General features: G+C 46.1%; 1 non-coding gene across 1 annotated transcript; it reads left to right on the top strand.

Annotated features, from left to right (window-relative positions):
- Positions 1–7,483: 7,483 nt before the first annotated feature.
- On the top strand, positions 7,484–7,556 carry TRNAT-GGU (transfer RNA threonine (anticodon GGU)). Its single transcript has one exon. It is a non-coding gene; the product is annotated as a tRNA-Thr (tRNA).
- The last annotated feature ends 6,596 nt before the right edge of the window (positions 7,557–14,152 follow it).

Here is a 14,152-nt window from a genome sequence, read left to right as displayed (position 1 = left end):
GCTTCCGTGGCTCAATGGTTAGCGAATTCGGCTGTTAACCAATAGGTTGGTGGTTCGAGCCCACCCGGGAGCGGTATTTTGGGATCTCAAATGTAACGTTGAAAGCCAAAATTTTTCCACAATACCTGACGACCATTTATTTTTTGGGCTTCCGTGGCGCAATGGTCAGCGCGTTCAGCTGTTAATCAAAAGGCTGGCGGTTCAAGCCCACCCGGAAGAGGTGTTGTGGGGTCTCAGATGTAGTGTAAAAAGTCAAAACCTACCCACAATACGTGACAACCATTTAATTTCTGAGCTTCCGTGGCTCAATGGTTAGCGCGTTCGGCTGTTAACCAATAGGTTGGTGGTTTGAGCCCACCCGGGACCGGTGGTGTGGGATCTCAAATGTAACGTAGAAAGCCAAAGTTTTGCCACAATACCTGACGACCATTAAATTTTTGGGCTTCCTTGGCTCAAAGGTTAGCGCGTTCGGCTGTTAACGAATAGGTGTGTGGTTCGAGCCCATCCGGGAGCGGTGTTGTGACGTCTCAGATGTGACGTAAAAAGTCAAGGTTTTTTCCACAGCACCTGACGACCATTTAATTTTTGGGCTTCCGTGGCGCAATGATTAGCGCGTTCAGCTGTTAATCGAAAGGTTGAAGGTTCGAGCCCACCCGAGAGAGGTGTTGTGGGGTCTCAGATGTAGCGTAAAAAGTCAAAACTTTTCCGCAATACGTGACAACCATTTAAATTCTGAGCTTCCGTGGCTCAATGGTTAGCGCGTTCGCCTGTTAACCAATAGGTTGGTGGTTCGAGCCCATCCGGGAGCGGTGTTGTGACGTCTTAGATGTGACGTAAAAAGTCAAGGTTTTTCCACAATACCGGACGACCATTTAATTTTTGGGCTTCCGTGGCGCAATCGTTAGCGCGTTCGGCTGTTAACAGAAAGGTTGGTGGTTCGAGCACACCCGGGAGCGGTGCTATGAGGTCTCAGATGTTACGTAAAAAGTCAAAGTTTTTCCAAAATACCGGACGACCATTTAATTTTTGGGCTTCCGTTGCGCAATGGTTAGCGCGTTCAGCTGCTGTTCAAAAGACTGGTGGTTTGAGCCCTCCCGGGAGCGGTGTTGTGACGTCTCAGATGTAACATAAAATGTCAGAGTTTTTCCACAATACCTGACGAACATTGAATTTTTGGGCTTCCGTGGCGCAATGGTTAGCGCGTTCAGCTGTTAATCGAAAGGTTGGTGGTTCGAGCCCACCCGGGAGAGGTGTTGTGGGGTCTCAGATGTAGCGTAAAAAGTCAAAACGTTTCCACAATACGTGACAACCATTTAATTTCTGAGCCTCCGTGGCTCAATGGTTAGCGAGTTCGGCTGTTAGCCCAGGACTTTTAGGGTTTGACCTAGAACATTTGAACATAAAGATGAAAATTGGTACATGTGTTGTTTTTGACCCAACAAAAAATATACTAAAAGTCCCCTGCTGTAGAGCGCGAGCTTTCGCCGCCATCTTGGAAAATGGCCGCCTGGAATGCCAGCTGCAATGTATTCAACGTTCTTCTTCAAAAATTATGAAAATTGGTACACATTATGATTGGAACGACATGAACATCATGGCCAAATTTTACAGCTCTGTATTCAATAGTTTAGTCGCCATATTGGAAAATGGCCGCCGTTAATGCTAGGTACAGTATATTTCACCATGTTGTTGGAAAATTATGAAAATTTATAGGTGTTACAATCAGAGCTGTGTGAACCTCATAGTAAAATATCGAAGCCATTAATCAGATAGTTTGGCCGCCATGTTGGAAAATGGCCGCCATCAATGTCATATAGATACAGTATATGGTTCAAAAATTATGAAAATTGGTAATAATTATGCTTAAGACCGTCTCAGCATCATTCTTGAATATTGAAGACGTGCTACTGTTAGTTTGGGTGCCATCTTCGAAAATGACTGCTGGAAATGCTAAATATATTTCAAATATATAAATCTTTTTCAAATTCCTTTTTTGAATAGATGATTTTCATTAACGTAATAAACAACAAAAAATGGATATTTCGAAGTCGAAATTATCGACGCCATCTTTAAAAATGGCCACATGAAAATCATTGCCCTAAATTCTGAAAGAAAGAAAAGTTATTCTAAGCTGTTATTCTCAACATGTTGATTAGAGAATATGATTTAATATGGGGTTTATACATTCTAGTGTTGTTTAAGATTAGAATTTAGACAAATCTCTAGCATTTCATACATATTCATCGTCGTCCTGAAGATTTTTCATAATAATTGCATGTCATAACCCTTGATTAGGCGCTACACATAGCCTGGGGCCTTATCAGCGCCCCTTCCCATCATATTCCAAATTGAACCTGCGGAACTGCCCTCATGGCATACGGGATCGGCCAGTGGGACCGACAAACGCTACTTGAGCAGGTGACAGAAGCTGGACACCGTCATCGGCGAGCCCAGTCAGGAGGTGGTCGGTGACAGGGATGGATTAAGGCAGCAGAAGACTCGAGGGGACGGGGAGTTCTCTCCAAGCACAACAGTGCCATACGGCCCAAACAAATAGTGTATCCGCGACCCCTAGAGGGCTGCCAATAGCGGAGGCGAGCCATGGCAACACCTGAGCGGGGGCGAAGCGGCCCAGCAAAACCTTCACGGAATGGCAAGGAACGGTCTGAACCAAGGGCGAACCCAAGGAACTCCCGAACCGTCACGCCGAACTCGGGCCCCCTCCGCCACGATAAGTCCTTTGAGTTAAAAAGGTTAAGAGAACATTTCTTTCATTTACGTGCTGTAACTGGGTGTGGTTATGATAAGGCGTGGTTTAAAGTAATGACAGATAATCAACATCTTACAAATTTGTTGCGCTTTTTTAATGACCATATTGCATCTAGGGAAGCCATAGCTGCTGCCGAAGAGAGATTTCTTTTCGCTTTTTTTAGGGTGATAATTGACACGTCACGCTTCAACTATCTAGAAATTACACGTATAATGGAACCGTTGTCACATATACTGTCAAGTCCTCATTTGATCTCCAGCAATCGACACCGCAAAACTACATTTTTTTCCGAGCGTATCTTCAAGTCCAAAATAGCTAGGAAACGATTTAATCCCATTCACACCATTCTCCTTCCGGCATCAGATGATTTTGTAACACTCATTATTTGTACCTGCAGTCTGCAGAACATCTTGTATAAAGAACTGTGAATGCAGACGATCTGGATTAGCTTGCTGGGCAATGTGTGGTCATTGTCAAGGTATTAGCCGTAATAAAAAATCTTCAGGATGACGAGAAATATGAACGAAATGTTAAAAATGTGTCTTAAATCTAATCTTTAACGACATTAGAATGTATATACCCCATATAAAACGGTTTTTCATAACCAAATCCGAGTAATATGGCTTTCCTTTTCTTTTTCCAGATTTTAGGATAGTAATATTTCAGCGACCATTTTTGAAGATGGGTCGATAATTTAGACTCGAAAATAGTTATTTTTATGGCGTTTTATACGTTCATGAAAATCATCTACTCAATAAAAAAATATCGAAAAAATTTATATATCGGCAATATATTTGCCATTTCAAGCAGTCATTTTCGAAGATGGCGCCCAAACTATCAGTAACACGTCTTCAATATTCAAGTATGATGTTTAGACGGTCTTCAACATAATTATTACCAATTTTCATAATTTTTGAACCATATACTGTATCTAAATGACATTGATGGCGGCCATTTTCCAACATGGCGGCCAAACTATCTGACTAATGGCTTCAATATTTTACTATGAGATTCACACAGCTCTGATTATAATACCTATCAATTTTCATAGTTTTCCAACAACATGGTGAAATATACTGTACCTAGCATTAACGGCGGCCATTTTCCAATATGGTGACCAAACTATTCAACACAGAGCTTTAAAATTTTGCCATGATGTTCACGTTGTACCAATCATAATGCGTACCAATTTTCATAATTTTTGAAGAAGAACGTGGAATACATTGTAGCTGTAATTCCAGGCGGCCATTTTCCAAGATGGCGGCGAAAGCTCGCGCTCTACAGCAGGGGACTTTTAGTATAATTTTTGTTGGGTCAAAAACAACACATTTACCAATTTTCATCTTTATGTTCAAATGTTCTAGGTCAAGCCCTTTTTTGGCCTATCTGTCCTGGCCTAAATAGGTTAGTGGTTCGAGCCCACCCGGGAGCGGCGTTGTGGGATCTCAAATGTAACGTAGAAAGCCAAAGTTTTTCCACAATACCTGACGATTTAATTTTTGGGCTTCCGTGGCGCAATGGTTAGGGCGTTCGGCTGTTAACCAATAGGTTGGTGGTTCGAGCCCATCCGGGAGCGGTGTTGTGAAGTCTCAGATGTGACGTAAAAAGTCAAGGTTTTTACACAATACCTGACGAGCATTTAATTTTTGGGCTTCCGTGGCGCAATGGTTAGCGCGTTCAGCAGTTAACAAATAGGTTGGTGGTTCGAGCCCACCCGGGAGCGGCGTTGTGGGATCTCAAACGTAACGTAGAAAGCCAAAGTTTTTCCACAATACCTGACGACCATTTAATTTTTGGGCTTCCGTGGCGCAATGGTTAGCGCGTTCAGCAGTTAACAAATAGGTTAGTGGTTCGAGCCCACCCGGGAGCGGTGTTGTGGGATCTCAAATGTAACGTAGAAAGCCAAAGTTTTTCCACAATACGTGACGACCATTTAATTTCTGAGCTTCGTGGCTCAATGGTTAGCGCGTTCGGCTGTTAATCAATAGGTTGGTGGTTAGAGCCCATCCGGGAGCGGTGTTGTGAGGTCTCAGATGTGACGTAAAAAGTCAAGGTTTTTCCACAATACCTGACGAACATTGAATTTTTGGGCTTCCGTGGCGCAATGGTTAGCGCGTTCAGCTGTTAATCGAAAGGTTGGTGGTTCGAGCCCATCCGGGAGCGGTGTAGTGAGATCTCAAATGTAACGTAGAAAGCCAAAGTTTTTCCACAATACCTGACGACCATTTATTTTTTGGGCTTCCTTGGCGCAATGGTTAGCGCGTTCGGCTGTTAACCGAAAGGTTGGTGGTTCGAGCCCAACCGAGAGAGGTGTTGTAGGGTCTCAGATGTAACGTAATAAGTCATAACTTATCCACAATACGTGACAACCATTTAATTTCTGAGCTTCCGTGGCTCAATGGTTAGCGCGTTCGGCTGTTAACCAATAGGTTGGTGGTTCGAGCCCACCCTGGAGCGGTGGTGTGGGATCTCAAATGTAACGTAGAAAGCCAAAGTTTTGCCACAATACCTGACGACCATTAAATTTTTGGGCTTCCTTGGCGCAATGGTTAGCGCGTTCGGCTGTTAACCGAAAGGTTGGTGGTTCGAGCCCAACCGGAATAGGTGTTGTGACGTCTCAGGTGTGACGTAAAAAGCAAAGGTTTTTTCCACAACACCTGACGACCATTTAATTTTTGGGCTTCCGTGGCGCAATGGTTAGCGCGTTCGGCTTTTAACCAATAGGTTGGTGGTTCGAGCCCATCCGGGAGCGGTGTAGTGAGGTCTCAGATGTAACGTAAAATGTCAAGGTTTTTCCACAATACCGGACGACCATTTAAATTTTGGGCTTCCGTGGCGCAATCGTTAGCGCGATCGGCTGTTAACAGAAAGGTTGGTGGTTCGAGCACACCCGGGAGCGGTGCTATGAGGTCTCAGATGTTACGTAAAAAGTCAAAGTTTTTCCACAATACCGGACGACCATTTAATTTTTGGGCTTCCGTGGCGCAATGGTTAGCGCGTTCAGCTGCTATTCAAAAGACTGGTGGTTTGAGCCCTCCCGGGAGCGGTGTTGTGACGTCTCAGATGTAACATAAAATGTCAGAGTTTTTCCACAATACCTGACGAACATTGAAATTTTGGGCTTCCGTGGCGCAATGGTTAGCGCGTTCAGCTGTTAACCTATAGGTTGGTGGTTCGAGCCCACCCGGGAGCGGTGTTGTGGGATCTCAAATGTAACGTAGAAAGCCAAAGTTTTTCCACAATACGTGACGACCATTTAATTTCTGAGCTTCGTGGCTCAATGGTTAGCGCGTTCGGCTGTTAATCAATAGGTTGGTGGTTAGAGCCCATCCGGGAGCGGTGTTGTGAGGTCTCAGATGTGACGTAAAAAGTCAAGGTTTTTCCACAATACCTGACGAACATTGAATTTTTGGGCTTCCCTGGCGCAATTATTAGCGCGTTCAACTGTTAATCGAAAGGCTGGTGGTACAGGCCCACCCGGAAGAGGTGTTGTGGGGTCTCAGATGTAGCGTAAAAAGTCAAAACTTATCCACAATACGTGACAACCATTTAATTTCTGAGCTTCCGTGGCTCAATGGTTAGCGCGTTCGGCTGTTAATCGAAAGGTTGGTGGTTCGAGCCCACCCGAGAGAGGTGTTGTGGGGTCTCAGATGTAGCGTAAAAAGTCAAAACTTTTCCACAATACGTGACAACCATTTAATTTCTGAGCTTTCGTGGCTCAATGGTTAGCGCGTTCGGCTGTTTGCCAATAGGTTGGTGGTTCGAGCCCACCCGGGAGCGGTGTTGTGGGATCTCAAATGTAACGTAGAAAGCGAAAGTTTTTCCACAATACCTGACGACCATTTAATTTTTGGGCTTCCGGGGCGCAATGGTTAGCGCGTTCAGCTGTTATTCAAAAGACTGGTGGTTTGAGCCCTTTCGGGAGCGGTGTTGTGAGGTCTCAGATGTAGCGTAAAAAGTCAAAACTTTTCCACAATACGTGACAACCATTTAATATCTGAGCCTTCGTGGCTCAATGGTTAGCGCGTTCGGCTGTTAGCCAATAGGTTGGTGGTTCGAGCCCACCCGGGAGCAGTGTTGTGGGATCTCAAATGTAACGTAGAAAGCCAAAGTTTTTCCACAATACCTGACGACCATTTAATTTCTGAGCTTCCGTGGCTCAATGGTTAGCGCGTTCAGCTGTTAATCGAAAGGTTGGTGGTTGTGGGGTCTCAAATGTAACGTAGAAAGCCAAAGTTTTTCCACAATACCTGACAACCATTTAATTTCTGAGCTTCCGTGGCTCAATGGTTAGCGCGTTCGGCTGTTAGCCAATAGGTTGGTGCTTCAAGCATACCCGGGAGCGGTGTTGTGGGATCTCGAATGTAATGTAGAAAGCCAAAGTTTTTCCACAATACCTGACGACCATTTAATTTTTGGGCTTCCGTGGCGCAATGGTTAGCGCGTTCGGCTGTTAACCGAAAGGTTGGTGGTTCAAGCCCATCCGGGAGCGGTGTTGTGACGTCTCAGATGTTACGTAAAAAGTCAAGGTTTTTCCACAATACCTGACGAACATTTAATTTTTGGGCTTCCGTGGCTCAATAGTTAGCGCGTTCGGCTGTTAACCAATAGGTTGGTGGTTCGAGGCCACCCGGGAGCGGTGTTGTGGGATCTCACATGTAACGTAGAAAGCCAAAGTTTTTCCACAATACCTGACGACCATTTAATTTTTGGGCTTCCTTGGCGCAATGGTTAGCGCGTTCGGCTGGTAACCGAAAGGTTGGTGGTTCAAGCCCACCCGGGAGCGGTGTTGTGGGATCACGAATGTAACGTAGAAAGCCAAAGTTTTTCCAGAATACCTGACGACCATTTAATTTTTGGGCTTCCGTGGCGCAATAATTAGCGCGTTCAGCTGTTAATCGAAAGGTTGGTGGTTCGAGCCCACCCGAGAGAGAGGTGTTGTGGGGTCTCAGATGTAGCGTAAAAAGTCAAAACTTTTCCACAATACGTGACAACCATTTAATTTCTGAGCTTTCGTGGCTCAATGGTTAGAGCGTTCGGCTGTTAGCCAATAGGTTGGTGGTTCGAGCCCACCCGGGAGCGGTGTTGTGGGATCTCAAATGTAACGTAGAAAGCCAAAGTTTTTCCACAATACCTGACGATCATTTAATTTTTGGGCTTCCGTGGCGCAATGGTTAGCGCGTTCAGCTGTTATTCAAAAGACTGGTGGTTTGAGCCCTTTCGGGAGCGGTGTTGTGAGGTCTCAGATGTGACGTAAAAAGTCAAGGTTTTTCCACAATACCTGACGACCATTTAATTTTTGAGCTTCCGTGGCGCAATGTTTAGCGCGTTCTTCTGTTAATCGAAAGGTTGGTGGTTCGAGCCCACCCGGGAGAGGTGTTGTGGGGTCTCAGATGTGACGTAAAAAGTCAAGGTTTTTCCACAATACCTGACGACCATTTAATTTTTGAGCTTCCGTGGCGCAATGGTTAGCGCGTTCTTCTGTTAATCGAAAGGTTGGTGGTTCGAGCCCACCCGGGAGAGGTGTTGTGGGGTCTCAGATGTAGCGTAAAAAGTCAAAACTTTTCCACAATACGTGACAACGATTTAATTTCTGAGCTTCCGTGGCTCAATGTTTAGCGTGTTCGGCTGTTAACCAATAGGTTGGTGGTTCGGGCCCACCCGGGAGCGGTGTTGTGAGTTCTCAGATGTGACGTAAAATGTCAGAGTTTTTCCACAATACCTGACGAATATTTAATATTTGGGCTTCCTTGGCGCAATGGTTAGCGCGTTTGGCTGTTAACAGAAAGTTTGGTGGTTCGAGCACACCCGGGAGCGGTGTAGTGAGGTCTCAGATGTAACGTAAAATGTCAAGGTTTTTCCACAATACCGGACGACCATTTAAATTTTGGGCTTCCGTGGCGCAATCGTTAGCGCGTTCGGCTGTTAACAGAAAGGTTGGTGGTTCGAGCACACCCGGGAGCGGTGCTATGAGGTCTCAGATGTTACGTAAAAAGTCAAAGTTTTTCCACAATACATGACGACCATTTAATATTTAGGCTTCCGTGGCGCAATGGTTAGCGCGTTCAGCTGCTATTCAAAAGACTGGTGGTTTGAGCCCTCCCGGGAGCGGTGTTGTGACGTCTCGAATGTAACGTAAAATGTCAGAGTTTTTCCACAATACCTGACGAACATTTAATTTTTGGGCTTCCGTGGCGCAATAATTAGCGCGTTCAGCTGTTAATCGAAAGGTTGGTGGTTCGAGCCCACCCGGGAGAGGTTTTGTGGGGTCTCAGATGTAGCGTAAAATGTCAAAACTTTTCCACAATACGTAACAACCTTTTAATTTCTGAGCTTCCGTGGCTCAATGCTTAGCGCGTTCGGCTGTTAGCCAATAGGTTGGTGGTTCGAGCCCACCCGGGAGCGGTGTTGTGGGATCTCAAATGTAACGTAGAAAGCCAAAGTTTTTCCACAATACCTGACGACCATTTATTTTTTGGGCTTCCTTGGCGCAATGGTTAGAGCGTTCGGCTGTTAACCGAAAGGTTGGTGGTTCGAGCCCAACCGAGAGAGGTGTTGTAGGGTCTCAGATGTAACGTAATAAGTCATAACTTATCCACAATACGTGACAACCATTTAATTTCTGAACTTCCGTGGCTCAATGGTTAGCGCGTTCGGCTGTTAACCAATAGGTTGGTGGTTCGAGCCCACCCAGGAGCGGTGGTGTGGGATCTCAAATGTAACGTAGAAAGCCAAAGTTTTGCCACAATACCTGACGACCATTAAATTTTTGGGCTTCCTTGGCGCAATGGTTAGCGCGTTCGGCTGTTAACCGAAAGGTTGGTGGTTCGAGCCCAACCGGAATAGGTGTTGTGACGTCTCAGGTGTGACGTAAAAAGCCAAGGTTTTTTCCACAACACCTGACGACCATTTAATTTTTGGGCTTCCGTGGCGCAATGGTTAGCGCGTTCGGCTTTTAACCAATAGGTTGGTGGTTCGAGCCCATCCGGGAGCGGTGTAGTGAGGTCTCAGATGTAACGTAAAATGTCAGAGTTTTTCCACATACCTGACGAACATTTAATATTTGGGCTTCCGTGCCGCAATGACTAGCGCGTTCAGCTGTTAATCGAAAGGTTGAAGGTTCGAGCCCACCCGGGAGAGGTGTTGTGGGGTCTCAGATGTAGCGTAAAAAGTCAAAACTTTTCCACAATACGTGACAACCATTTAATTTCTGAGCTTCCGTGGCTCAATGGTTAGCGCGTTCGGCTGTTAACCAATAGGTTGGTGGTTCGAGCCCATCCGGGAGCGGTGTTGTGACGTCTCAGATGTGACGTAAAAAGTCAAGGTTTTTCCACAATACCGGACGACCATTTAAATTTTGGGCTTCCGTGGCGCAATCGTTAGCGCGTTCGGCTGTTAACAGAAAGGTTGGTGGTTCGAGCACACCCGGGAGCGGTGCTATGAGGTCTCAGATGTTACGTAAAAAGTCAAAGTTTTTCCACAATACCGGACGGTCATTTAATTTTTGGGCTTCCGTGGCGCAATGGTTAGCGCGTTCAGCTGCTATTCAAAAGACTGGTGGTTTGAGCCCTCCCGGGAGCGGTGTTGTGACGTCTCAGATGTAACATAAAATGTCAGAGTTTTTCCACAATACCTGACGAACATTGAAATTTTGGGCTTCCGTGGCGCAATGGTTAGCGCGTTCAGCTGTTAATCGAAAGGTTGGTGGTTCGAGCCCACCCGGGAGAGGTGTTGTGGGGTCTCAGATGTAGCCTAAAAAGTCAAAACTTTTCCACAATACGTGACAACCATTTAATTTCTGAGCTTCCGTGGCTCAATGGTTAGCGCGTTCGGCTGTTAACTAATAGGTTAGTGGTTCGAGCCCACCCGGGAGCGGCGTTGTGGGATCTCAAATGTAACGTAGAAAGCCAAAGTTTTTCCACAATACCTGACGATCATTTAATTTTTGGGCTTCCGTGGCGCAATGCTTAGGGCGTTCGGCTGTTAACCAATAGGTTGGTGGTTCGAGCCCACCCGGGTGCGGTGTTGTGGGATCTCAAACGTAACGTGGAAAGCCAAAGTTTTTCCACAATACCTGACGACCATTTAATTTTTGGGCTTCCGTGGCGCAATGATTAGCACGTTCAGCTGTTAATCGAAAGGTTGAAGGTTCGAGCCCACCCGGGAGAGGTGTTGTGGGGTCTCAGATGTAGCGTAAAAAGTCAAAACTTTTCCACAATACGTGACAACCATTTAATTTCTGAGCTTCCGTGGCGCAATGGTTAGCGCGTTCAGCAGTTAACAAATAATTTAGTGGTTCGAGCCCACCCGGGAGCGGCGTTGTGGGATCTCAAACGTAACGTAGAAAGCCAAAGTTTTTCCACAATACCTGACGACCATTTAATGTTTGGGCTTCCGTGGCGCAAGGGTTACGCGTTCGGCTGTTAACCAATAGGTTGGTGGTTCGAGCCCACCCGGGAGCGGTGTTGTGGGATCTCAAATGTAACGTAGAAAGCCAAAGTTTTTCCACAATACGTGACGACCATTTAATTTCTGAGCTTCGTGGCTCAATGGTTAGCGCGTTCGGCTGTTAACCAATAGGTTGGTGGTTAGAGCCCATCCGGGAGCGGTGTTGTGAGGTCTCAGATGTGACGTAAAAAGTCAAGGTTTTTCCACAATACCTGACGAACATTGAATTTTTGGGCTTCCGTGGCGCAATGGTTAGCGCGTTCAGCTGTTAATCGAAAGGTTGGTGGTTCGAGCCCAACCAGGAGAGGTGTTGTGGGGTCTCAGATGTAGCGTAAAAAGTCATAACTTTTCCACAATACGTGACAACCATTTAATTTCTGAGCTTCCGTGGCTGAATGGTTAGCGCGTTCGGCTGTTAACCAATAGGTTGGTGGTTAGAGCCCATCCGGGAGCGGTGTTGTGAGGTCTCAGATGTAACGTAAAATGTCAGAGTTTTTCCACAATACCTGACGAACATTTAATTTTTGGGCTTCCCTGGCGCAATTATTAGCGCGTTCAACTGTTAATCGAAAGGCTGGTGGTTCAGGCCCACCCGGAAGAGGTGTTGTGGGGTCTCAGATGTAGCGTAAAAAGTCAAAACTTATCCACAATACGTGACAACCATTTAATTTCTGAGCTTCCGTGGCTCAATGGTTAGCGCGTTCGGCTGTTAACCAATAGGTTGGTGGTTCGAGCCCATCCGGGAGCGGTGTTGTGAGGTCTCAGATGTGACGTAAAAAGTCAAGGTTTTTCCACAATACCTGACGAACATTGAATTTTTGGGCTTCCGTGGCGCAATGGTTAGCGCGTTCAGCTGTTAATCGAAAGGTTGGTGGTTCGAGCCCAACCGGGAGAGGTGTTGTGGGGTCTCAGATGTAGCGTAAAAAGTCAAAACTTTTCCACAATACGTGACAACCATTTAATTTCTGAGCTTCCGTGGCTGAATGGTTAGCGCGTTCGGCTGTTAACCAATAGGTTGGTGGTTAGAGCCCATCCGGGAGCGGTGTTGTGAGGTCTCAGATGTAACGTAAAATGTCAGAGTTTTTCCACAATACCTGACGAACATTTAATTTTTGGGCTTCCGTGGCGCAATTATTAGCGCGTTCAACTGTTAATCGAAAGGCTTGTGGTTCAGGCCCACCCGGAAGAGGTGTTGTGGGGTCTCAGATGTAGCGTAAAAAGTAAAAACTTATCCACAATACGTGACAAAAATTTAATTTCTGAGCTTCTGTGGCTCAATGGTTAGCGCGTTCGGCTGTTAACCAATTGGTTGGTGGTTCGAGCCCACCCGGGAGCGGTGGTGTGGGATCTCAAATGTAACGTAGAAAGCCAAAGTTTTGCCACAATACCTGACGACCATTAAATTTTTGGGCTTCCTTGGCGCAATGGTTAGCGCGTTCGGCTGTTAACCGAAAGGTTGGTGGTTCGAGACAACCGGAAGAGGTGTTGTAGGGTCACACATGTAACGTAAAAAGTCATAACTTATCCACAATACCTGACAACCATTTAATTTCTGAGCTTCCGTGGCTCAAAGGTTAGCGCGTTCGGCTGTTTACCAATAGGTGTGTGGTTCGAGCCCATCCGGGAGCGGTTTTGTGACGTCTCAGATGTGACGTAAAAAGTCAAGGTTTTTTTCCACAACACCTGACGATCATTTAATTTTTGGTCTTCCGTGGCGCAATGGTTAGCGCGTTCGGCTGTTAACCAATAGGTTGGTGGTTCGAGCCCATCCGGGAGCGGTGTTGTGAGGTCTCAGATGTGACGTAAAAAGTCAAGGTTTTTCCACAATACCTGACGAACATTGAATTTTTGGGCTTCCGTGGCGCAATGGTTAGCGCGTTCAGCTGTTAATCGAAAGGTTGGTGGTTCGAGCCCAACCGGGAGAGGTGTTGTGGGGTCTCAGATGTAGCGTAAAAAGTCAAAACTTTTCCACAATACGTGACAACCATTTAATTTCTGAGCTTCCGTGGCTGAATGGTTAGCGCGTTCGGCTGTTAACCAATAGGTTGGTGGTTAGAGCCCATCCGGGAGCGGTGTTGTGAGGTCTCAGATGTAACGTAAAATGTCAGAGTTTTTCCACAATACCTGACGAACATTTAATTTTTGGGCTTCCGTGGCGCAATTATTAGCGCGTTCAACTGTTAATCGAAAGGCTTGTGGTTCAGGCCCACCCGGAAGAGGTGTTGTGGGGTCTCAGATGTAGCGTAAAAAGTAAAAACTTATCCACAATACGTGACAAAAATTTAATTTCTGAGCTTCTGTGGCTCAATGGTTAGCGCGTTCGGCTGTTAACCAATTGGTTGGTGGTTCGAGCCCACCCGGGAGCGGTGGTGTGGGATCTCAAATGTAACGTAGAAAGCCAAAGTTTTGCCACAATACCTGACGACCATTAAATTTTTGGGCTTCCTTGGCGCAATGGTTAGCGCGTTCGGCTGTTAACCGAAAGGTTGGTGGTTCGAGACAACCGGAAGAGGTGTTGTAGGGTCACACATGTAACGTAAAAAGTCATAACTTATCCACAATACCTGACAACCATTTAATTTCTGAGCTTCCGTGGCTCAAAGGTTAGCGCGTTCGGCTGTTTACCAATAGGTGTGTGGTTCGAGCCCATCCGGGAGCGGTTTTGTGACGTCTCAGATGTGACGTAAAAAGTCAAGGTTTTTTTCCACAACACCTGACGATCATTTAATTTTTGGTCTTCCGTGGCGCAATGGTTAGCGCGTTCGGCTGTTAACCAATAGGTTGGTGGTTCGAGCCCATCCGGGAGCGGTGTTGTGAGGTCTCAGATGTAACATAAAATGTCAGAGTTTTTCCACAATACCTGACGAACATTGAAATTTTGGGCTTCCGTGGCGCAATGGTTAGCGCGTTCAGCTGTTAATCGAAAGGTTGGTG

Source organism: Phalangium opilio, unplaced genomic scaffold (genome assembly GCF_054372755.1).
Source record: "Phalangium opilio isolate 3A_F unplaced genomic scaffold, DU_Popi_V2 ptg000087l_1, whole genome shotgun sequence".
Taxonomy (NCBI): Eukaryota; Metazoa; Arthropoda; class Arachnida; order Opiliones; family Phalangiidae; genus Phalangium; species Phalangium opilio.
The sequence above is the reverse complement of the archived record's forward strand: the minus strand, read 5'-3'. Positions and strand labels throughout refer to the sequence as shown.